This window comes from Tenrec ecaudatus, chromosome 12 (assembly GCF_050624435.1).
Source record: "Tenrec ecaudatus isolate mTenEca1 chromosome 12, mTenEca1.hap1, whole genome shotgun sequence".
Lineage (NCBI taxonomy): Eukaryota > Metazoa > Chordata > Mammalia > Afrosoricida > Tenrecidae > Tenrec > Tenrec ecaudatus.
Window position 1 is genome coordinate 9,770,216 of NC_134541.1, and position 27,956 is coordinate 9,798,171.

The 27,956-nt window shown below is 49.8% G+C and overlaps 1 protein-coding gene and 1 non-coding gene across 3 annotated transcripts in view; both read right to left on the reverse strand.

Moving 5' to 3' along the window:
• TSHZ2 (teashirt zinc finger homeobox 2) overlaps positions 1–27,956 on the reverse strand; it is a 494,232-nt gene that overhangs the window by 101,890 nt on the left and 364,386 nt on the right. The gene's annotated exons all lie outside the window — the stretch shown is intronic.
• On the reverse strand, positions 27,290–27,423 carry LOC142423642 (small nucleolar RNA SNORA42/SNORA80 family). Its single transcript, XR_012779249.1, has one exon. It is a non-coding gene; the product is annotated as a small nucleolar RNA SNORA42/SNORA80 family (small nucleolar RNA).

A 27,956-nucleotide genomic window follows, 5' to 3' on the forward strand; every position in this document is an offset into this window, starting at 1 on the left:
CATTCTTCCAACCATACATGCTCTTTGTTGCCCTGTATCGTGCTTTGGTCATTCTCGCGAGATTTCAAAACTTCCCCATGATGCTACTGCACACGTCTAAGACTATGGTTCAGTGTCTACCCAACTTGCATGTGTTATGCTATGGTTAAGGCTGTGGTGTCAGTGCCAACCCGTGTGCATCAGGAGACCCAAACATTCCTGTGGCTGACTTTATTGTGACATCCAACTGACAGTGGTGGCTGCCTCTCTGATGTGACAACTCTCAGGCACCACCTGCCTTCCCAGTACTATGATGTCAAGGGAATCTGAAGGAGAGGGAGGGCGTGGCAGCTGGAGCAGAATCCTGAAGGGCTTGGAGTTGGAAAGGGGAGCCTGCGTTAAGGACATAGGCTATGGAGATGGATTCAGATTTGGGACTGCCTGCCTATGCGGGAAGCCATTATTTGAAAAGGTGTTTGTCCGGTCACTTAACAGAATGCGTAGTGACATCAATTGTCAGCCAAAGGGGCATTTAGGGGGCCGAGTACCAGCAGGCCTGTTGCCCTTGGGTGCCAGGGGTGGCCTCTGACTTGCAGAGACCCCAGGCACAGCATCAAAACCCATCTGGGTCCTGCACCTGCCTCACATCGTTCTGTCTGAGCCCATCGTGGCAGCCACAGTGTCAATCTGTCTTTTTTTTTTTTTTTACAGTGTCAATCTGTCTTATTGAGGATCGTCCTCTACCAAAAGGACGTCCTTTCCCAGGAGCCAGTCTCTCCTGAGGTCCAGGTACATCGGACTATGCCTTGCATCCTCCCTTCTAAGCAGCCGTCTGGCTGTGCTTACTCCAAGACAGAGTGGACTCTCTTGTCAGTCTGCGGTCCTTGCAGTACTCTTGGCCAGCACCGTGATTCCAATACCTCCATCCTTCTTCCGGCTTCCTCCTTCAATGTCCAGCTCTCACACGCATAACAGGTGACTGAAAAATACCATGGACTGGGTCAAGCGCATCTCAGTTCTCAAAATGACATACTCAATCTACCTGTTGCACCTTAATAATAGCCACACCCAACAGAAATGCAGTTCTTCCTATTTGCCATGCTGTTGACCCAGTTTCTCTTGCATGGGGTAAGTCTGCTGCACACGACCCATTCAGATCATTGAAAAGCAAGCAGCTTACTTTGAGGAATAACACACACCCGATTCAAGCCATGATCTCTCAATGGCTTCAAAGGCATGTGGAAATCGGACACTGAATGAGGAAGACCGAAGAAGAATCGATGCCTTTGGATGGTGGCGCTGGGGAAGGAAGGACATGGAAAGTGCCACGGACTGCTAAAAGAACCAACATGTTTGGCGTGACGGAAGTACAGCCAGCATGCTCCTTTGAGGTCAAAATGGTGAGACGTTGTCTCCTGTATTTTGGACAGTTTATCAGGAGGGGCCAGTCCCTGGAGGAGGGCATCCTGCTTGGTGAAGTAGAGGGACACCGGAAAAGAGCAAGACCCTCCACGAGATGGGTTGGCGCGATGGCTGAGACGCTAGGCTTGAACTTAAGGATGGTGCAGGCCCGGGTGGCACTTCCGTCTGTTTCACAGGGTTCAGTGCCAGCTCGATGGCACCTGACACCACCGCCACCGCCACCACCACCAGCAGCAGCCCTGTGAAGCAAAGTCTGCTGCCACCGATGTTTGGGGACGAGGATCTGAGCTGGCAGAGGTTGGTTCATTTCCATGCAGATGGTCAGGGGTGGGGATACATGAACTCCCAGGAAGTAGGAACTCCGCCTTAAGAACTCTGGTCATCATTGAAATCAACCCATGAGTTGGCATGTGAAAGGGGTGAAAGTCGTCTTAGGGAATTTCTTTCTCTCCACGGGCCAGATACCCTTCCCACTGCCTGCTTTCATGACGGTCACATATGTGTCATATCCATGAGCCAGAAAAGGACTTCTGGGTACTGACCCTGCCTGGTGGCTTCGCCGTAGCAAACAGACCCGTTCGTCCCAAAGAGCCCGCCGGTGCCCAACTCAAATGAGTCCGCATCCAGTTGTTTGAAAAATGGCCCCAACACACGAATCTTTCACTATTGGAGCCGACCAGCTTCAACCCCTCCTCCCCAAACACTGAATTCCACGCCTACTCCCATGACCAACCAGCCCCTCCCCACTCAGTTACCATGGAGTCCATTGTGATTCATGGTGACAAAGTGTGGCTGGGAGAACTGTGCTTTTAGGGTCGCAGCGGCTGAATTTTCACAAGCGGATGGCCAGGCTTTCTTCTGAGGACCCTTTGCTACACCAAAGGGTTTGGCCAGCTAAAGCCCTCTCTGCTTGGGAGGGCTGGGGAGCAGGACTCTGGCGGAATGGCTTTGGGTATACAGAATCTTCAAGACGCAGGCTTGTGAGGGGGCGGAGGGAGAAAGACTCTTTGTCTGGCCAAGGTCGTTGCAAGTCCCACTCTCTGACACCTAAGGAGGATCCTGTCAGCATGCTTGAGAGGGCCCTGAGCTGTCAGGAAGGAAAGGGGACCCCCCCTGGGTCCCCGAGACCTTACAGCTGGTTCTGGAGAGACTTTGCAAGAAGAGAGACCAACACTTGGGAAGGGGAAGGGCGGGCTTGGCTGAGGACAGGCACCCATGAGGAGCTTTGTTTGAAAGCCCACCTCTTTGTCTAGGGCCCCCTCCAGCATGGTCACTCCCAGAGCAAGCGGCAGCCATCTCCGCGAAAGATGTGCTCCGTTTCTGCCTGACTGACTCCATCTGGGAGCCCCCACTTGCAGAACCCCAGGCATTACAACTCCCCCAGATTGGTGTGGAGCGGGGTCCTAGTGAGGTATGATTTTAGGGACAAACTGAGTGCTCCAGGCATAATGTACAAAATGATACAAAATGATACCTGGAGGTATTAAGCCCCGTGAACGTGACCTTGTTTGAGTTGCTCGTTTGGCATCTGCGATTGTACTGGAGTCAGACTGGTCCCATCCTTCCCAAGTGGTCGTAGAAGAGAGAGAATCGACGTGGAGACAGAGGCACACACCTTACAAGGAGCTCTGGGGGTGTCATGGATTACATGTTGGGCTGCTGACCTCAAGGTCAGTCGTTCGAACTCACTCCCTGCTCCACAGGAGAAAGATGAGGCTTTCTGGTCTTGAAGAGGTTTATAGCCTTGGAAATCCACAGGGACAATTCTACCCTGTCCTCTACGATTGTTCCAACTCAGGACTGACTCGGTGACAGTGAGTTTTAGTTTTGCTGCCTGTTTTTGACAAGCAGCAAGGGAACAGCAAGGATTGCTGGGGAACACTGGGCACCAGGAAGGAGCCACGGGACAGTTCTCCTCGCAGGACCTTCATAAGGAGCATTGTCCGGCCTGGGACCCAGCCTCCAGGTGGCGAGACAATTCCCTTCTGCTCTCGAGAGCCATCCTCCCGGGGTTGTTTTGGCAACCAGGTTGTACAGCAACTCGAGCACTTGGCTGTTAACCCAGCCCAGTCGCGTGAACCCGCTAGCCATCCCATGGGAGAGAGATGTGGCAGTCTGCTTCCGTCCCAGGACAGTCTTGGACACAGCAAGCACAGACACCGGACAGGGCAGTCCTGCTCTGTCCTGTGGCATCACTATTAGTCACAATGGATTCCATGGCAACTGGTTTATCCTAGCAAGTAAGGCGGCCAGCAAGGGTCCCCATGCTGTGTGCGCTGTGAACGAGAGCCCGTCACGAGGCTGCATGGGAAGCCAGAAGCCCATGTGTAAACACCAAGCGGCTACTGAGGGGTGGACATCAGAACCTGCGAACTCAGGCCAAGCAGCTTTCTGCCCAGCCATTAGTCTTCAAGACAAAAGTTTCCCTCTCTCCTCAGCCCGGGGATTTCTCAGAGACACCAGTAAACATTCGAGAACAACGTATCCAGACACATGAAGAGCCGGGGCATCTTCAGTAACCAGCCAACCAATCCTTCCCCCCGAGTTTCCAGGATGATGGCTGCCCTCTGGAGGGATGGGTCCTGGCTGCTCTGCCTCTTGGCCCACGGGGCAGCCTCCTGAGTGCTGGCCCCCCTCTGGGTTTACAAGGGGAGGCTCTTTCCTGGTTCTGAGCTGTTGTGGGCCACGATAGGAAGACAGAGGACGTGACAGGACTTGGCCATGCCTGTCGAATCGGAGTCACTTGGCGTCCTCAGGCCTCTGACCAAATAGTGGCTTGGATGAAAGAGGGTCATAAAACTCCCTCGGAAAGTTTCTCTGGAATTGGCAACCGCCTCCTGGAAACGGCCGCCCACGGCCCTGCCAGGGCGATGCCCCTATGCCAAGCTCTGAAGTCCCAGCCGCCAACAATGGTTTTCCTATTTGGGTCACCCTCAATGGGCTCTCTGGCCCTGTGTTGCTCGGTTCTGCAGCTTTGCAGGGGAAATCACAGAGAATAACCTCCCCCATCAAACTCCCACCACCTCCCTGAGAGGCGGCCAGCATCCCGGGTGCACGGGGAAGGGAGAGTGAATGGGCAAGGCTGGACCCGACTCGCTTACGCTTGGTGTCCTGGCCCGTTCTGGTTGCCTCATCCATGCGGGGCATCGTGGCTTGCTGAGAGGCGCCCGGTGGGATGGAAGGAGTGGCCACTGCGGTACGCCCTAGTTTCTGGTTTGAAAATGTTGAGGGGGAGGGGAATGTGAACATCCGAAAGGCCACTGGTGTAGTGGTTACCCATTGGGCTGCTACACCCAAGGCCAGCAGTTTAAAACCACCTACTGCTCCTCGGGGGGTGGGGGGGGATGAGGCTTTCTACTCCCTTAAAGAGTTACAGTCTGAGAAGCCCACTGGGGCAGTTCTAGCTTGCCTTCAGGGTCGTCGTCAGCACGGACGCCATGATAGCAAGTTGGATGTTTTGAGTATCTTAGGTTGAGTTGCCCAGGAGTTGATGTTTTGAGTATCTTAGGTTGGGTTGCCCAGGAGCTGAAGCCCTGAGTTTCTAAAGTTCTGTGCAAGATAGATGGTCCTCAGAAGCACTGTTAGGAGACGTGAGCACCACGGGCAAGGAGCCCCGGGGGCCTAGCGGATTACCTTGGGGCTGCTAACCACAAGGTCTGCAGTTTGAGACCACTAGCCACTCTCCTCTGGAGAAAGATGAGGCTCTCTAGTCTATCAAAGATTTATAATCTCGGAAACCCACAGGGGCAGTTCCGCCTCATTCTGTAAGGTCACTATGAGTCGGACTTGACATTGATTTGGCATTACATTGATTTGGGGGTGAGGTTTTGGGACCTCATGGTCCATGCAGCTCAGTGTCCCTGGGGACCTCTTCATAAACCCACTGAGATGGGAAGATTGGGGCTAGTCATCAACCTGCTGCATGTCACTCGTCAAAGGCTACTTCCAGGCATCCACTCCCCAGATGGAGCCCTGGTGATGCAGCGGGTTAAGTGTCAGCCTACTCACTGCAAGGCCAGTGGTTGGAACCTGCCTGCTTCTGCAAGGAGAAAGATGAGGCTGTCTGCTTCTGTAGTGATTTTACAGGCTTCGCAACCCCAGGGAGACATCCTGCTCTGTCCGGAGCATTGGAATCGATCGGGCAACAGGCTCACACTCAGGGAACTGCCCTCCGGCTGAGGGTGACAGATGATGGTTGAGGACAGCGTTGGTCCTGTGAACATGGGGGCCCAGAGGAATGGGCAGGGCACCAGCAGCGTGGGCGGGCCACCGCAGTCCCTGCTCCAGGCCCACTCTCCAATCCCACAATGCCTTATCTGCAAACATACTTTGTTTTCCATGAACATCTTTCTACAATATGCTTATGCGTACACAAACACACAGTCTGACTTATTTCCTGCTCCCCCCCCGCCCCTTTTCTTGAGAGAGGATACCATATGGCTTGAGTTTTGTTTTCTGTCTGCTTGGTGGGGTCGGGTTGTTCCCCCCCCACACTGTCGTCAGGGGGAGGGGCCCGGGTGGTCTCATGGGGTCTCCATGAGTCGCCAGTGTCTTGATGGCAGTGAGTTTGGTTTGGGTTCCTTTCAAGGCATTTGAAAACGGAGACATTCAACGGTCCCTTATTCAGATTGTACAATATTCCGTGGCATGGACAATGCCTTTCATCAATCTTCTAGAAATAGGGATTAGGGATACACGTCCAGTCATCTACACATGTAAACTTTTTAAAAGGGAGAGTAAGAGGAATGTATCTGCTATCAAGCGCCGGAGAAGGAAGGACATCATGCTGGGAAAGCTGAGGAGCAGCAAAACAGAGGAGGACCTTGGACAAGACGGATTGTCCCAGTAGCTGCAACGACAAAAGCGCTCAGTCATATGCAGAACAGCATTGAGGATGGTGTAGGCCCTGTCGGTCTCGTTCTGTTGGGCGTCGGGCTGCCAGGTGTGGGAACAACGTCGACGGCATGTAACTATCACAATGCCGGCTATAGTACAGGATGTCAGCCCAGGCAGGCGAGATCCATGAGGTGCTGCAGACTGAACACTGCAGCTGGTGGTGCCCACAGGGTGAGTGTCTGGGATGTGGAACAAGTCTTGGTAAGGTTAGAACAAGGGATATTCTTAAATTTCTATAAAAACCACACCTACTGCCCATGAGTTGACTCCGATCCATAGCAGCCCTAAGGGACAAGGTCAAACCATTCCTGTGGATTTCTGAGACTGTCATTCTTCACGGGAGTAAAAAATCTCATCTTTCTTCCATGGAGAGGCTGTTGGTTTCGAACCACTGATCCTATGGTGAGTAGCTCAACAGGTAACCCGCTACATCACCACAGCACACTGATATTCTTGTAAAATCCAGTGCATCCAGGCACAAGACTGTGTATCTGAGTCTCTGAAGGAGCTATACTGGTGCAGTGATTAAGCTATTAATGGAAAGGTTGGTGGTTCAAACCAACCAGCTTCCCCATGGTAGAAAGATGTGGAAGTCTGCTCCTGGGATGATCATGGCCTTGGAAACCCTATGCTGGGTTCTGTGTTGGGCTGCCAACCTCAAGGTCAGCAGTTCAAAACCACCAGCCGCTCCTTGTTAGAAAGATAAGGCTTTCTACTCCTGTAGAGATTTACATCATGAGAAACCCGCAGGGGCAGTTCTACTCTTTCCAGAGGGTTGCTATGAATCAGAAGCAACTTTATGGCTGCGCGTTTGGTTTATTTTTCACCGACATGAGTCAGGATGTAAGACTGTCTTATGCATTGCAAGGGGCTTTCGTGTCTGGCCTCTTACGTCCCCCATCTTTGTCACAACTCCCTAAAAAGATCTTTGGTAAGCGCACCCAGGGTAGTATCCCTGCCCCTGCCACCCCCCTCTCCCCACCAGTTATGAACAACTGACCTAAAGAAAGGGTGACCGGGAAGCCCCTAAAATGGCTGAGGCACGACTTCCTGTTAATTAAGATCACTTGGAATTTGCAATCAAATAGAAAACGGTCATGTTTTAGGGAGAAGAGCAGGCTTGGCAGGGTCTCTGCTTGGATTGTGTGGCCGGATTCCGACTGCTACACGTGGGGCAGGCTGGCTGCGCATGAAAAGATGACAAGCGGTCTTGTAATTTTTTTTTTCTGGAAGAACTATCATTTATCACCAGGACAATACCCGCCTATTATGTTGTGGGCCTGGGGAAGATGCTCAAAAAAATAATAAAATACCATTTTTCTTCAAGAATTGTCCCCTGCAAGCGCGTCGCTTTTCCTTGACCCAGCATCTAAATTCCGAGATCCTGAGGAAATGATAGAGGTGTCTACTCATCATCGGGCTGTGTGCGCCCGTGCAGAAGAATCTGACAGGGATGTGTGTGCGTGTGTGTGTGCACGTGTGTGGATGAGCCCTTCAGGGTTTTCAGTCTGGAGAAGGCCAGTGTACAAAGGGGAAAGTCCTGGGGGTGGGGAGGCCGAGCGAACAGAGCCCATGTGGGGAGTGGCATCTCTTTGGATTTCAGTGGCTCTAAAGGAAAGCCAGGGTGGGCTGGGGTGGCGGAATGACGAGGAGAGGTTTGAGGGGACCCTTCTCTATGGCTGTCTACTCGTGTTAAAATGCACACATGTGGGCCTAGCAGATTTCCCTTAGCCCAGTGCTTCAGAGGGCTGCCAGTGGAAGCGGACTACCCGAATTTGATGCCCTGGATTGGTCATGAACAAGCTCCAGTCCGTGAATAGAGACACTTAATCTCTAGTACCTCAGTTTCCTCATCAACTGAAAAAAATGGGCATCATGCTACATCTTCAGGTTTTGTAAGGAATAAGCCAATGCGTAGGAGTACTTAGCATCATGCCCATCCTATCATAAGCAGGAGATGAACTTCGGTCATTACTAAACTGCCAACAAAAATCCCAACTTCTAACAATGACGTGGCACTTTCAGCACATGCTGGGAAGAAGACACCTGGCAGTTCGGCAAGCTTAATGAACTCAGGATGCTGTCATTTTATTTACTTCTAGGCCTCCGGTGCCCAGCACGGTGCCTGACCCACTACAGGAGCTGGAGAGATGTCAGAAGACATTGAGGTTGACCAGAAGACACATTGAGCTTGGTCAGTTGTCCCAGCCGTCCAGGCACCGTGTGACTAAAACTCAGCACAAGTGATATGTCCATCAAGCAAGGCACACCACGAGGCCTAAAACAAGGTACAGTCACGTACTGCGTTACTCTGGAATGTTTGGAACACCTAGGAGCATTTAGACTATCCCTTACTGAGAAGATCACTGGTGATGTAGTGGTTATGTGTTGGGCTTCCGTCCTCAAGGCCAGCAGTTTGGAACCACCAGTTGCTCCTTGGCAGAAAGCTGGGCTTTCTACTCTGTTAACAGTCTTGGAAACTCACGGGGCAGTTCTACCCTGTCCTACAGGGTGGCTGTCAGATGGCAGTGAGTGATAGAGTGATGAAATTTACACTAATATTTACTGAGTGGCGCAGGGCGTTGTGAGTTGGGCTGTTTACCCACAAGGTCAACAGTTCGAAAGCACCTGTAGCTCCGTGAGAGAAAGATGAGGCTTTCTACTCCGGTGAAGGTTACGGTCTCTGACCCCCACAGGGGCAGTTCTACCTGGTCCTGTAGGCTCACGATGAGTCCACATTCAACTCGATGGCAGTGAGTTCTATTTACAGACGGTACCAGTCCTCTCTCACTGACATCTTGGTTTCCCCAAGAAGCATGAGTCTTTGTCATAGAGAAACTCAGGGAGAACCTCGCAATGGCCTTGGAGTGATGGCCTTCCAATAGACTTAGTCTACTGAGGCTGCAGCCCTTCCCCATGTGGTAGTTGAGTACCTGCCATCGTTGCTGCTGTTGTTAGGTTCCCTTGAGTCGGTTCCGACTGAGGGACCCTAATTACAACAGACCAGAACACCGACTGGACCTGCTCCATCCTCACATTTAGTCCAGTGTTTGAGCCCATTGTTGCGGCCACTATGTGAATCCAGCTCATTGAGGAACTTACTCTTTTCCACTGTCCTTCCACTTTACCAACTGTGGTGTCCTCCTCCAGGGACTAGTCTCTCCTGACAACATGGCCACGTAGGTGAGACAAAGTCTTGGCATCTTTGCTTCTAAGGAGCATTCAAGCTGTACTTCTTGCCCGCCATGTTTACTAGTGCTTTAAGCAGCTCCCAGAACCCCAAGACATCACAAGAATGGTGTCGTTCAGAAGATAACAGTGGCTAGCCCCTCAAGTCAGATCTCCACAGGCAGATAAGGATTATACTGGGGGGCTTCCAAAAGTCCCTCGGGAAATTTCATCCTCTTTCTTTCCATTTTCCATGAGCTTTTGCCAAATGAGTGTTGATGATATTCTCAAGGGTGGACAAAGTTTAGCAAGGGAAAATAAAACAACACCCCACTAAATTTGAGTTTCCAATTAACAACCAATCATATTCTTTTGTATAAATATGAAGGGGTTCTGAAAAGTTCATGGAAAAATGGAATGAGAAGATAATGGACTTTTTCTGTAAACCCTTTGAAGCTCCTTAAAAAAAGTCAAACTCACTGCTATCGAGTCACGTCTGATTCACAGTGACCCCACAGGACAGGGTAGCACTGCCCCTGTGAGTTTCCGAGACCGCAATCCTTCACTCCATGGGAGTAGAAAGACCGGTCTTTCTCCTGTGGATCAGTGGGAGTTTTGAACTGCTGACCTTTTGGTGAGTAGTCCACAGAAAATAAGGTAAATGATGAACAAATATGCTTGATACAATTGATGCATGGAATGTTATAAGAGCTGTAAGAGCCCTCAATAAAATGATTAAAAAGAAAATAAAAGAAGGAGCATGGCATCCTGGTGATGCTGGAGCCATACAAAGAAGGTGGATGTGAGCCTAGCAAAAGGATTGGTCAGTTTTGTCATCCATAGAAATGTTACAAGGATAAGTAAAGTGCTTGAAGCACTCACTTGTCTATGGCAAGAAATATGGAAGAGAGCTACCTGGAAGATACATATTGCTGCCTATTTCAAGGAAAGGTGACCCCACCGAGTGTGGAATTTATTGAACAATATCATTAATATATTGATGTAAAATTTCACTGAAGATAATTCACAGTCGTAGCAGTATATCAACAAGGAGCTACATGAAATTCAAGCCAGATTCAGAAGAGGAAGTACAATGAGGGATATCATTGTTGAGAACATCAGAAAGATATGATAGGGCTTTGTGTCAACTTGGCTGGACCAACATTCTCAGTAGTTTGACAGCTGACACCTAGCAATCCCCCATGACACGACAACACAATATAGTCACAGCCAATCAGTTGTAAACATGCATAATGGGATAAGATTAGGGTGGAATATGACCCTTACTCAGGTCACATCCTTGATACAATTAATTGTCCTAGTGGTGTGATATGCATCCAATACAAGTGGATACTGTGGGAAAGCTTGTTTGTTTTTGCTCAACCCTGCATCTGGCTCATTAGCTTCTGGTTCTTTGGAGTGGAGCCCACAGTCTACCATCTTGCTTAGGAGTCATCAGCTGCCTGTCATCTGAGCAGCCGACCTTGGATCCATTCACTGATGTAGTCACCATCCTGTCGTTGTCCTGTCAGTCTTGGGTCTATCAACCCCACAGCTGTGTGAGTCTGGAGAAGCCTTCAGGCTAATACCTGACCCACAGACTTTAACTTTGCTTGGTTTGGGACCTGTCTGCTTCTACAACTGTAAAAACAACTTTCGTGTCATCATTTTCTTTCCACGTGTACATATTAGGCGTCCTTGGTTTTTCTTCTCTAGAGGACCCAGCCTAAGACAGGTATTGACGTGTGTTTTATTGATCATGAAAAGACATCTGACTATGTGGAGCACAACCAACAATGGATCCCATTGGGTAGAATGGGAATTCTAGAAGAACCCGGACATCGACCAGGAAGCAGTCATTCTGACAGAACAAAGGGGTACGGCGTAGCTTAAAATCAGGAAAGATGGACCTTAGGGTTGTCGTCTTTCACTATACCCAGTCAGTCTGCATGCTGAGCAAATGATCCAAGAAGCTGGAATCTCTGAAGAAGAACCAAGGCATCAGGGAGGAGGAAGGCTCACTGACGACCCGTGGTCTGCCGATGACACCACCTTGCCGGGTAAAAGGGATGAGCACTTGCAGTACTTACGGATGAAGCTCAGAGAATGGAGATGACGCCTCAACACAGAAAACAAAATCCCTCCCAAGTAGGCCAATAAGCAACCCCGCCATTTCATTTTAATGGATCCACCATCAATGCCTACGATAACAGCTGTCAAAACATTCAGTGACTTATTGCCTTGGGCAAATCTGAAGCAGGAGGATCTTCACGGTGTTAAAAGGTGGAGATGTTTCTTTGAGGACTAAGGTGCTCCCAACCCAAGTCATGGTATTTTCAAAGGCCTCATATGCACGTGAAAGCTGGACAATGAAGAAGGGATTCCTTTGAAGTATGGTCTTGGTGAAGAGCAGAGCAAGTTCCCTGGGCTGCCAGAGAAGAACATGTCTGTCTTGGGGAAGGCACAGCCGGAATGTACCTAGGAATCCAGGATGGGGAAACTCTGTCATGTATTTTGGACATGTTACTGAGTGAGAATGGACTCCGGAGAAGGACCTCATGCCTATTGGTCAACCCAAAGGAGGAAACCCCTTGATGAGATGGATTGGTATAGGGGGTGCAACTATAGGCTCAAAAGCCAGCCAGCCAGCCAACCAACCAACTAACCAACCAACCAACCAAATGAACAAACACACAAAAAACCAACAATAATTTTGAGACTGGTACGGGACTAGGCAGCGTTCTGTTCTCTTGTGCACGAGGCCCTGAGGAATCGGAGCCAGCTCAACAGCACCTAGCAGCAACAGCAGCACCACCAGCAGCAGCATGGACATGGGATCTGGGGTGAGTGTTGGTGGAAGTCTCACCTTCTACATGAGCTACCTGGGTCTGATCTTCAGCTAATGCCCCTCACATGCAGCCACCTCCCGTCTGGCCGCGGAGCCTTCCTGTTGCTGTGAGGTTGCAGAGGTTACAGGGGAGCCTGCGGACTCAGGTAGATGAGGAAGAAGGGCCTAGAGATGTAATTCCCCAAATCAGTCAGCGAAAACCATATGGAGCCTCAAGAGCTTGATCTGCAACCAACGCCTGGGGACTGCTGAGTCCAGCTGACTCTAGGGAGCGAATCACGACAGGGACTGTTCACTGGGAGTGTAACCAACCCCCCAAGCCAAACTCCCTGCCATCGAGTGGATGCCAAGTCATTGCGACACTATAGGGCGAGGTAGAACTGCCCTTGTGAATTTCCTAGATTGCAACGGTGCTTTTGAACTGCTGACCTTGTGGTTAGCAGCCCAATGTGTAACCACCACACCACCAAGACGCCTGAAGGCGCAACCCGGGATGCCTATTAAAGACTGAATATACTTTCTAAAACAGTGTGTTGGGACATAATCCACATAGCATACAATCCAATAGTTCAATCATACCTAGGAGAGATGCGCCCTTAGACCACAGTCTGTTTAGAACACGTTCTTCCTTCTTGTATTCCTTGGATTAGCTCCCCATTTCCTGCCAATTGCACGGCCATACTCCCCAAGAAACCATTGATGTCACTACCAAAAGACCGAATGTTTTTCATCAGAAAGACGCATGCCATCCTCGAAGGACTGGTTAGAGGTCCTCTTTGTTAGACAAACATTCTGACTTGATATTTAGCTTGGGGTTTTCCAAATGGAAACAACCTTCAGAGGATGTTTGAAAGAATCTAAAATGAAGGCCACATTCGAAGCCGTCATTCCGCAAGGCGAGGGGGGACAGGGATTTGCTGCCTGGATTTTATCTGTCAGTGGAGTGAGGATTTTAGTTTTGCTTCATCTAGTGGCAAAAGGTCATTAACAAAATCGCTAATGGATGAGTGCTTTGCACAATTTATTGCTCCAAAATCAGTCTAATTTACCATTTGATTTTATGCACACATTGGTGGGTTTTTCTTATCAAAGAGTTGGAAGGTAAAACACACAGGAAGGAAAAGGAGTTTTTTCCCGACCTGGCCTCACCTACAAGATTTTATCCCCCTTTACCTCAGTTCAATGGATATGTGCAGAGACGTCCTACCTCAGTGGTTCTGAACCTTCCTCCTGCCACGGCCCTTTAATACAGTTCCTCATGTGGTGGTGACGCCCCAACCATAAAATTATTTTAGTTGGTTCAGACCCACCTGGAGGATCTGCGGAAGCAACACCTGGCCATCTTGCTCTTACAAAGACGACAGTCAGGAGAGCCCTATGGGGCGTACAGCTCTGCTCCCTGCAGTGCAGCTCGGCTCCATCTCACGGGACCACTATGGGCTGGAATCCTCCTGCCAGCACCAGACAACAAAATGCCCCGCCATGAAGGCCACCGGATCCCACAGGACAGCAGAACCACTCCTTGGGGTGTCCAAGGCTGTCAGTCTTTGTGGAAGCAGACTGCCTCCTCTTTCATTGTTGGAGCCACCAGAGGATATGAACTGCCTGCATTTTTGGTTAGCAGTCCGGGGATTAACCCACTGTGCCATCCGGGTTCCATACAGCCCAGGAAACCCACAGGCGGAAGCCCTGTCAGACAAGGGCTCGGTGGTCCGGGCCCCGTGGGAGACATGCTAGCTCTGTTGGTCCAGAGAGTGAAGAGAGCACTGACAGAGATCTTCCAGCAGAGACCACCAGAGAAGAACCCAGAGATGAGAAGACCTTTCTATGAAATGAAGTAAACTGCCATCTTGGCAAACTCCCAGGGGCAGTTCTGCCCTGTGCTAGAGGGTCGCTATGGGTCAGAATCGGCTTGGTGGCGGTGAGACCATAAGGCATGCAGAGAGCTGTCGGTTCTACCTCAAGGAGTACAGGTAGCAGTTCCCTTGACAGCCAACTCAGAGCCTGATGGAAATTCCCTCTGTCGTGGTTGTTGCTGTTGACATTTATAAATGATCCGTCTTCAATTCCTCTGCCTACTCACATGATCTATGTCAAAGACACATATGCCCATGCCATAATGTCTGACAACGTTTCCTGATGGCGTCGTAGGACGTGCCGACCACCGCCCCTTGCTTTGTTTTACTTATTTATATTATTGGAGAGTGTGTGCGTGCGTGCGTGTGTGTGTGTGTGTGTGTGTGAAAGTAGGCACAGCAAAACCAGCTCCTCTTCCACAGTTTTTGGACATTGATCAGAGATAATGCTGACATCATCCCAGGTGTTGAGTCTCTCCTTGTTTCACGTCTCTGCCATTCACTTCCTCTCCCTGCCCTCCCCCCTACCCCCCCATCGGCCTCATCTATAAACCACTCACCCTCTGGTTTTAGACAGTTGATTTTTCACCTTTTGGTCACACGATCATCTTGGGTGACGATCATTTCTCGTTGGGCTGAAGTTACTCAGCGTAAAGGAGACTTCCGGGGAGAGTTTCCATTCAGGATCTGACAAGAACTCAAGGTCTTGGACTTGGGACCTCCTGCAGAACCCCATCCCCCTAAGTTTGGATTGTCTGCCTCACATTTTGCTCCCTTTTATCAGGCATCCTCTCCTGTGCTCCTGATCAGAACGCTGGGCTGTTGTGCCGCTGAGGTGATTCTGACTTGTAGTGATTCTGTAGGGCAGGATTGCTTTGCCCCCTTGAGCTTTGCAGTCTTTAAATCTTTACCCCTCTGAGCACCTGGTGCATTTGAACTGTTGACCTTACACTCAGCCGCTCAATGCATAACCCACTTCCCCAACAGGGTGTCTTCTCTGAGCTTAGGGGAAGGTCACAGTGGAACAGAGAGGGTCAAGAACTGACCGCAAGCCAATTCTGAACACACACAATGCCCCCTCTGTGCCTCAGGTTTTCTCGCTGAGGCTCATGGTTCTAGAGTCACACAAAGCCCAACATTAGCACCACTTGCCATCAAGTGGGTCCCAGCTCATGGTGACTTCATCCCACGTGGGCCAGAGCCGAACTGCGCCACAGGGTCTTCAGGAGCAGTTTATTGGGGAGGCAACTGCCAGGACTTTCCTCTTTGGCTGCTCCGAGAATGCTCGGACCTCCAATTTTCTACTTGGTAGCTGAATGCAGCAACTGCTTACACAAGCCTGGGGCTCTGCAGAGGTCAGTGAGTGACTCTTGAATAAAGGGGCCCACTTTTTAAAACATGTGGGTATTGGAATGCCTACGTCATTGTGCATGAAATGTGTGTGTCGGGCACTGTACCCAGCAGCCTGCTGACATTCTCTCCCTTTGTCCCAGACACTAAACTTATGAGGAAGCCATCCCTCAGACCAGGAAGGCCCAGAGATGGTGGGAAACTTGGTTCAAGGCTGCAAGACTAAGAAGCAGAACGCAGATGACTCAACCTCAATTTTTCTCAAGCATATCTTGTTGCTTTAGAGAGTTTAAGAGAAGGGGTCATGGGTGAAATGATTTCCCCAACAAGTCATCAGCAAAGACACAAGTGGGAAGAATGAATTTTTCCCCCTCTCTGAATCTGCAATTTCTCTCCACAGAGGATATATATTTTTTTCTGTTGCTGTATAACCAGTCACACATGCGGGGCAGTGAAGGTTCATTCTCTCCCAGCTTGGGGGCCAGAGGTCAGGCAGGATGCAGCTGGATCCTCCACCCAGAGTCCTCTGGCTGCTCTCCCAAGCTCCCTGGTTGGTTGAGGGCAGAGTTCACTTCTCTGTGGTTGCAGGCTGGAATCCCTTGGCTGGGGATTGCCCTTCGCGTTCAGAGATGGACTCTCTCCATGGGCAGTTCACCAAGAGCTGTTGGGAGTCTTTCTCAGAGGGCAGCAGACACGTGTATCTGGGATGTCTCTTTTTGCTGCCTTTAACAGAGAAAACTTTCATCTTTCAAAGCGACCTCCTGATTGGATCAGGCCCACCGGATAGGGACAATCTCCACATCTGAAGCTCAGCAGACTGGAGACAAAATGCCATCGTCAATATCTCTCCTCGACCAAGTCACCCAGGCTGAGATTTCTTAGGACTCCATCTTTAGAGTGCTGCCTCTTTCAGCTTCATGGATGAATGACGATGGGGCTAATTTGTATACCACCTGGGGCGGTGCTTCTTTGGACAGCGAACCCATGAATCGTGGACAGCACTCCAGCTAACCGACCGCAGTTTAAGCACCACTAGAAGCTGACTTGCTACGCCTCTGCCCGCACGCCCCTTTGTGCCCTCCATTGTCTGTCCTCCAGCGTGAGCTCTTCAGGAGACAGTCCTGCGTTGCTTCGTCAAATCTTTCATGAAGTTTGAAATTTGTTTGGAGCGAAAAGGAAATGTCGCTTCCCACCTGCCTGGATTTCAAACAGGGCAGAATAGTCTATAACTGCTCTTGAATTAAAACAAAATACAAAAAACCTCAGTTGACAGGGGAAAAATGATTTCACTCAATAAAGCAAAACAGTGAATTAATGAATATTTATTTTTTTAAAGAATTGAGTATAGGCAGATCAGAAGTTGACAAAAATTATTCTGGTCCAATTTGCCGATCAAATGCAAATAGCCTTTCCTTTGCTCCTTTCTAATGGATTCCGAGTGAAATGTTACATTTTCATTTTAGACCGACAGAGGAGAAGCAGCTGAAAAGAGCAGCCCACAATATTCTCAGGCCCAAAATTATGGCAGGGTCCTCTAATTAAGTCATTTCATAACAGCTGTGGTCCTCGGATACTTGCTTATCAAAAACGCCCAAGATCTTGATTGAAGCGAACTATTCCAATAAAATAGCTTTGATGAGCAGGTATGGCTACCTAGTTGCCTTTGGTTTTCTATGGATTAAATTGACAAGTTTCCAGGTGTTCCCAGATCAGGGTCATACTTTAAGAAATACAGGATGTTCCAGGTGGGATATTAGCAGAATGACCCAATGTGTCTCATCTTGGTGAAAAACGAAACCAAACAAAAGCCAGCTATAGTTTCTAAGCACAGAAAGCCCTCTATCCATCACTCTTCTGTTTCTCTGACAAGTATTTATTTACAGAATGTCTGATAGTTGTCAGGCACTGCCTTAGGCAGTGGGGGAACAGCAGAGAACAGACAACAAACTACATGACGTTGTGGGGCTCCATAAGAAGAGACGGTGGACAGATGCACGAGAGGGATTTGCTGCTTCCAACGCCTCCAGTAGGAAGGGATGTCATAATCGAAATTGCAGCAAAACCGACAGTCTCCCACATGAAATGTTTCAGGGGTTAGGCCATGGAGCCCTTATAATGCCAGCAGGGGAGAGGACTATGGCAGACTGGCCTCCTCAAAACCCACTGCTATGGAACCCTGATGATTCATGGCGATCCTGTAGTACCGGGGAGAACTGCCCCTGCGAGTTTCCAAGACTGTAACGCTTTATGAGAGGAGAAATCCCCATCTTTCTTCCATCAAGAAGCTGGTGGGTTTGAACTGCTGACCTTATGGTTAGGATGCCCAACGCGTAACCACTATGCCACCAGGGCTCCGGGATACTGCTGGCCTCCTCCAGAAGGATCTTCCTGCTTCAAGATGGCATGGTGGAGTTGCAGAGAGAGGGGGAGAGAACGAGTCTCTTGCCGTGTTAAAACCCTTTCCCATATAAAATGACATTGTGGGCGACTGACTCCTGGCCTCTACAGATTCCCAGGCTCTAATCTCCAGAACCTATTCCACAAGGAGACAACGGACAGTGTCTGGGGATATTTTTGCTTGTCAACTGCGTTGGGTGGTGCTACTGAAAACTGGTCAGTTTAAGGGATAAACCCCCAACATTGCATGAGGTCAGCCTGTCCATGATAAGGAATCACCTGCCCCAAATATTAACATAAAAGTTGAGAAACCTATTGAACCCCAAGGCTTGACCACACAGAGTTTACAGATGAACAAGCCAAGAATCTCACTCAATAGGGGAACTTATCTTGGGTCACCCAGTATAATCAAATTCCTTTATCAGAACGAGGAGAGGCAGGAAGGTCAGAGTCCCAAAGGGAGATGTGATCATGGAAACCAAAGGTTGGAATGACATAGGGAAGGGGCCATGAGCCACCTACTATAGGAAGACTCAGTCCACCCCGACTCACAACAACCCTACAGAACAGGGTAGAACTTCCCCTGTGGGTTTCTGAGATGGTAACTTTATGGGAGTAGGGAGGCTCATCTTTCGTCCACAGAGAGGCTGATGGTTTCAAACTGTTGATCTTGTGGTTTGAAGCCCAACACTATGCCATCATATGTCTCCCAAGAGGCCTCTAAGAGCTGGAAAAGGTAAGGAAATGGGTCCACCCCCAGATCTTCTAGAAGGCATGGGTTCTGCCAACACCTTGATTGTAACTTAGTGCCTCTGATGTGCAGACTGTCAGAACACTAGTTCTACAAGACACTTGTGATGAATGAAGCCAACAAGCTTGTGGTCCTTTTGATAACAGCAATAGAAAGTGAACACATCTTTGAAGATGTGCCCTAAAACTCTCTCCTGATTTTCTAATGATTATGTCAGAAAACATCAGGGAAGTCCCTTCATCGAGGGAAGACACACAACTGTTGAAAATCCCCCGACACATTTCTTCTAAGAAAAGCTGACGCAGTCTTACTAGATGCCTCAGTGCATGGCAGACAGACCAGTAAGCAACCGGACTCTCCAGAGAACTCCTTTAGGAAGGGCAAGTCTTATGCCAAATCTGACTTGGAGGAAGAAGTACAGCCAGAATGCTCCTTAGAATGGGGGATGGCCCCTTACAGAATGGTATTGGGGAGGAGAAGAGCCAGTCAGGGTGCGATGTAGTAACAATGAAAAATACAACTTTCCTCTAGTTCCTAAATTCCGCCCCCCTCCCCCGCCACACACTATCTTGATCCCAATTCTACTTTGCAAGTCTGGCTAGACCAGAGGATGTACACTGGTACAGATAGGAACCGGAAACACTTAGGGAATCCAGGGCGGATGATCCCTTCAGGACCAGTGGTGTGAGTGGCGATACTGGGAGGGTAGAGGGAGGGTGGGTTGGAAAGGGGGAACCGATTATAAGGATCTACATGTGACCTCTTCCCTGGGGGACGGACAACAGAAAAGTAGGTAAAGGGAGATGTTGGACAGGGCAAGATATGACAAAATAATAATTTATAAATGATCAAGGATTCATGAGGGAAGGGGGATCGAGGAGGGAGGGGAAAAATGAGGAGCTGATGCCAGGGGCTTCAGTGGAGAGCAAATGTTTTGAGAATGATGAGGGTAACGAATGTACAAATGTGCTTGACACAACTGATGTATGGATGGATTGTGATAAGAGTTGTATGAGCCCTTAATAAAATGATTAAAAAAAAAGAATGGGGGATGGCTAGACTTCATCTTCTATTCTATGGACAGGTTATCAGGAGAGACCAGTCCCCAGAGAAGGACATCATGCTTGGCAAAGTAGAGTAGCCACAAACAAAGAGGAGGATGGATTGACACAGCGGCTGCAACAATGGGTTCAAACGTAAGCGTTGTGAGGACAGCGCAGGACTGGCTGTGCTTTCCGTCCGACGTACAAGGGATTGCTATGGGTGGGAACCGACTTGATGGCAGCTGACAACCACCTTGTCCTGCAGTGTATGGATGAGAAAAAGCTGGGCTCCCTCAGTTACTAGCTGGTGTAGCACCGATGCCAATGTCTAGTGACCCCATGAGAGTCCGAGTAGAACTGTGCTCCAAAGGGTTTCTGGTGGCTGGTTTTTCAGAAGAAAATCACTAGGACTTTCTGTTGAGGCAATTGGGGGTTGACTCAAGTCCCCCACCTTTCTGTAAGCAGCCAGGCACATTCGCCGCTCGTACCACCCAGAGAGCCCACCTTCCGAAGGACCGAGAGGCCAAGGAACTTGCCCAGTTTCCTGGTAGGTGACACAACTGGAATTTGAAGCGAAGGATCTAGCCTGGAAACTCGTCCCCCACGGTGCGTGTCTCCTTGGGGCTCACCTTGAGAACACTGTCCATTTGTGCTTTGAGAAGATCTTTTCTCAGTGAGGAATGCCACAAGTCACTTAGAATTCAGGCTACTGGAGCGGGCCAGGTCAGCGAGCTGACTTAAATGGCTTTTGATCTATGATGAAGTGTAATTACAATGATTATAATCTCGTTAGCTTGCTATCCTTGTGGGGCTCACAAGACACATGTGATCCCGAAGAAGAAACCTTGTGACAATCTTGGCAGCTGCAGTCACCATGTTGGAGTGCCAGCTTTTCCCTGACCCAGGGGATGACCTGGAAGGAAAACATCTATTTCCTTAGGGCACCCTGTGTGTGCATCCTCAACTCAGAGAAATGTTTGGGAAGGGGAGGGAGCGAGTCTTATCCTAGGCGAGGGGTGGGGGGGGGGATGCATACAGAGTTTACATATTCTTCCTTGATACTCTTATTGCCCCTATAATTCAATTATTTTGTACAAGGGGACAGATCTGAAAAAAAAGTGTGATTAACACCGTGTGTCACCTTGGTGAGGTCATGATTCTTAGTGGCCATGAGTCTGGCAGATAGGACATTATCACCCTCTGTTCTATGGTCTGATGTGAGCAGCCAATCAGTTGGAGGGGAGGGAGTTTCTTGGGTGGTTAGGCCTGTACTCACTACTAATGGATGTGTGGACAACCCGCCGGCCCCCTCCCACACACGATCCTATACTCATTTCACGGTCTGACCTTCAGCTCTTGGAAAAGCCTTCAGCTGGCCACCTGAACTAGGTGCCTGATTGTGGTTTTGTCAGCCCCCATGACCACGCGCGTCAGTCGAAGCACCCCCCACTGGTCCCTGATTTGGCACTTACCAGCCCTCATAATTGTGTAAGCCATCTCCTGAAAGTAAACCCCACTCTACTGATTCATCTCTGTGAGCGTTCACCACCAGTATTGATTCTCTAGAGCACCCAGCCGACAACACGGAGCTTATAGCTCAGTGGATGAAACAGACAATAAACAAATCAGTATTGAACAGAGCTTGGTCATGTCTGCGTTGACAAGAAATGGTGTGTACGGGCGTAGGAGGACCGTGGTGCTAGAGTGGGGGTCAGCCCAGGCCTAGCTGGGGAGGTGACACTGGGCGGTAGAGCCAGCAATGCAGCCCTCTGGGGGTTCTAGAGCTCATCCCTGGGTGCTCAAACTCGGCGATTCTCCACTGGGGGACCTTTGCCGCACAGAGGATATTGGCCAAAGTCTGCAGACATTTTTGGTTGCCACCGGTGGGTCAGCGGGTGTTCCTGGCATCTAAGGAGAGGTGGCGACCTAGGATGCTGCTCAGCAACCTACAATGCCCAGGGAAGCCCCATAACAAAGGATTATCTAGCCCCAAATGCCCATAGTGCCAAGTGTGAGAAACCCTGGTCTAACGCCCCCCGGGGGTCCAAGACTTGCTGCTGGGAAACGAGGCCCACTTTGTGCAATGCAGGGTGAGTCTCTGCTCTTCTCAAAGCCACCTCTGCCTACAACCCCATTCTTGACCCCTGGGTCTACAGGACCAGAGAGTAAGCCCCCTCACCCTGGGCTACACCTGCCCTCTACCACTTGGCCATGCTGGAATTGGTTAGATGCCAAGAATGGGTATCACCTGGCATCTGAAGCGTATCATCTCCCACCTAACTCCATACAGAACCAGAACTGGACAGAAGAGCCAATATGCCAATAGCCATTGGAAGCAGTGAGTGGGGAAATCCCACAAACTCCTTTTCAGTTCGGAGGGCTTTCTTTCTCCCTTGTGTGGGCCCTTGAGCAGTGTCCAACTCCTACAGCCCCTGCCCCCCGCGGCTCCCTCAGCAGAGATCTTGGCAAGAGGAGATCATGGGGTCTCAGCTCCTGCCAACCCACTGGTGGGTGTAGACTGCTGGCCTGTGGGTGAGTAGTTGAGTGCTTGGCCATTGTGCCCTGGGCTCATTTCCCTGCCTTCAGCTGACCACAAAGCTGGTCAACTCTGACATGCGCGCTCTATGGCTGGCACAGTTGCCCTGCTTCTCCATGGCACCTGCGGGGGCTCTGTCTTCCTCCCCAAGCCCCCTGGTGGTGGCGCCCACGGACCCAGCTGGCCGCATCAAGAAGGGCAGGTCAGTGGAGGCAGGTGGCCAGTAGATCGGCCTCAAACTCTTGGTCTTTTGGCAACGGTAGGAGGCCACCCTTCCTTGGACTGGCCCCAGAGGAGTGCTCTGTGCCGGCTCCCCAACCACCACAAGCTATTTGCTGTCTCTATCCTCCAGATCAACCCCCCACCCCATGTGTCACATGTCCCGAATTCCATCAGTGACTCAGACAAGCCCTCTTTGGAAGAAGGACATTCCAGCCCGAGAGTTCAGAGCGCCCTGGCTTCCAGGGCCCTTCCCGCCCTATTTTCTGCGGAGCACTGGGAGCCTTTGTTGTCTCTGCAATGCTGATAAATCAATCCATCAAAAAATTTCCTCAGTGAAACTCAATCAAGAAAGGTCATGTCAGCGGGAGAGGAACAGATTAAATTAGCATCAAATTAGACATGGAAAGTGAGTTCTGTCAAAATCATCGCGGCGCTCAGCACAATTAGAATATGTTAATTATGCATTTCATTAAGGTGGGTGTAAGATGAAATGTCACTGGGGTAGGCATCCGAAAAAGGGAAGATTGCCAGGCACAACTTTCTCTAGACAACGTGTGACACCTTCATTAACATCACGAATCACGAGTCGGCCTTGACTTTCGCGGCAAGGGAGGAAACCATTAACTGTTTGCTGGCTCCTCGCACTGTGCCCGCGAGGAGGTCCCCGCTGTCCTCAGAGTGGGGCCAGCAGCCTCTCCTGAGTGACTGGCTTCCTCTCGCTGCCGCCGTGGCCCCAGGGGCTGCTGGGAGTGCCCGGTGGGCAATGGAGAGGGTGGTGGTTTTTAATGAACTCCCTGCCAGCAGCGTGTTGGTGGGGCGGGATCTCACCACCGCCTTAGGGGTGGCAGGGTGCAGAGGCGCTAGGGAGAGGAGAGAAATGAGGGGTGAGGATTACAGGAGGAGGAGAGGAGGGGCAGGGAGGAGGCTCCTGGCCTCCTTCTTGGGGAGGAAAGATATAATCAACGTAATGGGGGGCGGGCAGGGGGATGAGATGTGCAAATGTGTGCTTGGCAAACTCATTTGGTGAAATATTTTGCTTCTCTCTCTCTCTCTCTCTGAGTCAGGGAAGCAGCTGGCTTTTTTCTTGAGTCGGGAGTTCCTCTGGAGGCAGCTTCAGGAAATACTTGGGAGGCGTGGAAGACCCTAGTTGCTTTCACTGGAGCCACCTCTGTGTCCCCCCCCCCATTCTTCATGGTATATCCTTCACACGGTCAGCCTTGGTGGCAGAGGGAGTACGTGTTGGGCTGCTAACCGCAAGGTCAGCAGTTTGAAACTACCAGCTGTTCTGCAAGGGGAAGAGGAGGCTTTGCACTCCCGCTTAGATGTACAGTCAGTGGAAACCCACAGGAGTGCTTCCATCCTGGCCTGCTGGCGTCTCTGGGAGTGGGACCCTACTCACAGTTTGACTTGGTTTCTCCTGCGTATGGCTCTCTCTCTACGTTGAGGGAGGGATCAGGCCCATGGGCCCCACTGTGGTTCTTTCCACTCAGTCTCCTCTCCCTCTCCCTCCACCAGGAGCTCTTCCTGGGCCCAGCAGGCCACGGGATCCTTTGTGGGACAATCTCTCTCTGGTTTCTACTCTCTGACCTCACACGCGCTGCCCGTCTGCAGGATGTTTCCCGACCACTTCCCGGAAGTCTGTTCTGTTGTTGCCAAGCGCCTCCCAGTAGCTTCCAAGATATGAGGACCCGTTAGGCTGGAGTGGACCTGCCCTATCGGGCTTCCCAGGCTGTCATCTCCATGGGAGCGGGCTGCCAGCGCTCGTCTGCATTAAGCCACGGGTCTTTCCAACAGCACTTAATCGCTGTGGCACCAGGGCTCCACATACCTATTGTTCTCCTGGGATCATGAACCTGCTTGAGTTTACCAAGTCCTGTTGCTTTGTACTCAAGTAACGCTAACACACACACACACACACACACACACACACGGTCATGGTTGTCACAGTGGATTGCAATTCCTAGTTCCACGATCCATCTGTCCACTCCACTGCAAGCTCTGCCTCTCATTGCCTGCTCCATCTCGGTGGTTCTATGCACGTGGCTGCCCTTAAGTTAGTTCTGCCTCGTGGCATCCCCAGAGACCACAGAACAGAATATGGCCTGGTCCTGAGCCATCTTCACGACCACTAGGACCCCTGAGCCCACTGTTGAGACCCTCATGCAGTATCTCCACCTCAGAGGGCTGGCCTTCCAGTGCTGTAGGCGGGGCTTCTACCCTGCACTTGGCAGACATTCCCTAGATACTCCTGAAGTACACGCATGGCCAGGTTGGGGAGTTTTCCCCATGGGGGGGTCTATTTCCTTTGGGGGGAGGGGGAGCTGTGAACCCAAGGGCTATTAGTAGCCCATCTCAACAGGGTTGTTTTTCCTCATAGCAAATTTGGGATCTTCAAAAACTTTGTGGAAAAATTGAGTTAAGAGTTCATTTCAGGGACCAGACTTCAACCCGGTACACCAAAATGTGAATGTAACATACCAGTATGAAGTGGAGAACCAATAGAGAAGATTGTGGGGCTGGCCTCAATCCTAGCTACGTGGACATTCCCCAACCCACTGCCCCCGAAGAATGTACTACAGAGGACAGCACTGAAGCTACAACTCAGGGAGAGAGACATGTCTGATCAGAGCACAAGGGAGCAAGCGAAGGAGGAAGGAGAGAGAGTGGAGCACATCCTGACCCACCAAGCCCCGAGAATGATATTCCTGCTCAGAGTAGCCAATGCAGAGAAAAGACTGTAGGACAGGCTCCACCATGAAACATGACATTCCCTCACTGACCCACAGCCCCACGGGGGACAATACTGGAGACACAGTGCAGGATTATGCCCGATCTGACTCCACCACACCGGGGCAAAACACCAAGGACATGCCACAGAGCAGCAAGGGGAGCAAAGCAATGAAGTCCCCAGGGAACACCAAAAATAGACTTTGAGGTCAGGGCATGGCACCCCCTCAGACTCGATTGGACAACACTCATAAAGGTCAACAAACAGACCTGGAACTATTTATAGGCTTTTCTTTCTTTTTTTTAAAGTTGTGATTATTATTGTTTTTGAATGTATATCTAGATAAGATAGACGGGATAAACAATCCAGAGGAAAAAACAATAGGACCAATGGTTCTGAGGGGACATGGAAGAGGGGGAGGTGGGGAAAATGAAGGGGGAGGTGCCAACAAACCCAGGGACAAGGGAACACAAGTGATCTAAAATCAATGGCGAGGAGGGCATAGGATGCCTAATGGGGCTTGATCAAGGACAACGTAGCTGAGAGGAATTACTGAAACCTGAATGTAGGCCAAACATGATAGTGGGACAAGAGAAAAGTAAAAAGAAATAGAGGAAAGAACTAGGAGGCAAAGGATATCTATAGAGGTATAAATATCTATATATATGTAGATATATTTGCATATAATGATAAATACATGTATTAAATAGATCTATGTACATATATTTATATGTTAAGTATTAAGGTAGCAGATGGACATTGGGCCTATACTCAAGAACTCCCTCAATGCAACAATACTTTGTTTTAATAACCTGGCATTCTGTGATGCTTACCTTCCCGGACATGATAGCTGAAGACAAAATGGGTGCATAAGTAAATGTGGTGAAGAAAGCTGATGGTGCCAGATATCAAAAGATATAGCATCTGGGTTCTTAAAGGCTTGAAGAAAAAAAAAAAGTGGCCATCTAGCTGAGAAGCAACAAAGCCCACATGGAAGAAACACACCAGCCTGTGTGAAAATGAGGTATCGATGCATCTAAGACCCAGAACAAAAAATTATGTTGATGCGGGAGGGTGTAGTGGAGACCCAAAGTCTATATATAGACAACTGGACATCCCCTCACAGAAGAGTGACAAGGAAGAGGTGAGCCAGTCAGGATACAGTATAGCACCGATGAAACATACAACTTTCTTCTAGGTCTTTAATGCTCCCGCCCCACTATCATGACCCCAATTCTATTTTACAAATCTGGCTAGACCACAGCATGTACACTGGTACAGATAAGACCTCGCAACACAGGGAATCCAGGACAGATAACCCCCTCAGGACCAATAATCATAGTAGCAATACCAGGGGGTAAGGGGAAGATGGGAGAAAAGGGGAACTGATCACAATGATTGACATATAACTCCTTCCCAGGGGGACAGTAGACAGAAAAGTGGGTGAAGGGAGACAGCAGTCAGTGTAAGACATGAGCAAAATAATAATTTATAAATTATCAAGGGTTCATGAGGGAGAGAGTTGGGGGAGGGGGGAAGTGAGCTGATACGAAGGGTTCAAGTAAAACATGTTTTGAGAATGATGGTGGCAACATATGTACAAATGTGTTTGACATAAGGATGTGTGTATGGATTGTGATAAGCGCTGTAAGAGCCCTGAATACAATGATTAAAAAATAAAGAATTAATGTCATTTCCCCATGAACTTTTTGAAGCCCTCGGCATTTCTAGAGGAGCCCTAGTGGCACAATGGTTACACACTGGGCTGTTAACCACAAGGTCTGTAGTTCAAACTCACCAGCTGCTCTGAGGGAGACCAATTAGGCTTTCTACTCCCATAAACAGTTACAGTCTCTGAAACCCACCGGGGCAGTTCTACCCTGTCCTATAGGGTCTCTCTGAGTCAGAACTGACTCGATGGCAGTCAGTCTGGTTTTGGCTTTGGTTATATTTCTGGGGCTTCTGAAAAGAGGTAGTTTTTCTTCACAATACATTTTCACACTCGCAGATCAACATATAGCTATCCTTAATGTCCGAGTTGGACAGGGTAGGACTTCCCCGGTGACTTTTTGAGATTGTAACTTTTATTTTTTCACTGTGCAACCTGCTTCAGTTCCTGAAGCCCATGGGGTAAATCCAGGCAATGGTTCGGGGTTACAATTTGCTTTGGCATGGGACACTATGAGAGGCCCATGGGATCGGACCTGCCATAAGTCCAAACCCATGCCAGAGATTGTAACTCTTTACAGGAGTAGAAAGTCCAGTCTTTCTCCCGAGGAGCGACAGTTGGTTTCAAACTGTCGACCATGCGGATTGCATCCCCACACGTAACCACTTAATGTAGCCCATTGGAATTCGTCTTCTCCAATCCTTAGTGTAAGTACAGCGTGGGGGCCTTCACTGCTGCCGCCGCCATCATCATGATGATAATTTTCTTTCGTATTCACTGATAGGGCAATCTTCTGAGGATGTTTTTTTCATTTTTCTTTTCCCATCTCTCTCATTTCTTCTGGTCTCTCTTTCCCTCTCCTCTCTCACCTTGAACATCAGTAATCAGCCCCCGGCTATTGCCCACATCCATAAGGGTCATCGAGTGTCGACCATATCCTTTGGACCTGTGCACACTGGGGGATGGGCTTCAGTGTCAACCATGACAGCCAGGCAGGCAGGTGACCACTACCTAGCAGCATGGCTTTGGTGGAGTGATCCAACTAAGCCTGCCGTCTGTGCCGTCTGCTTGGTCCTGTGGGGATGACCCCA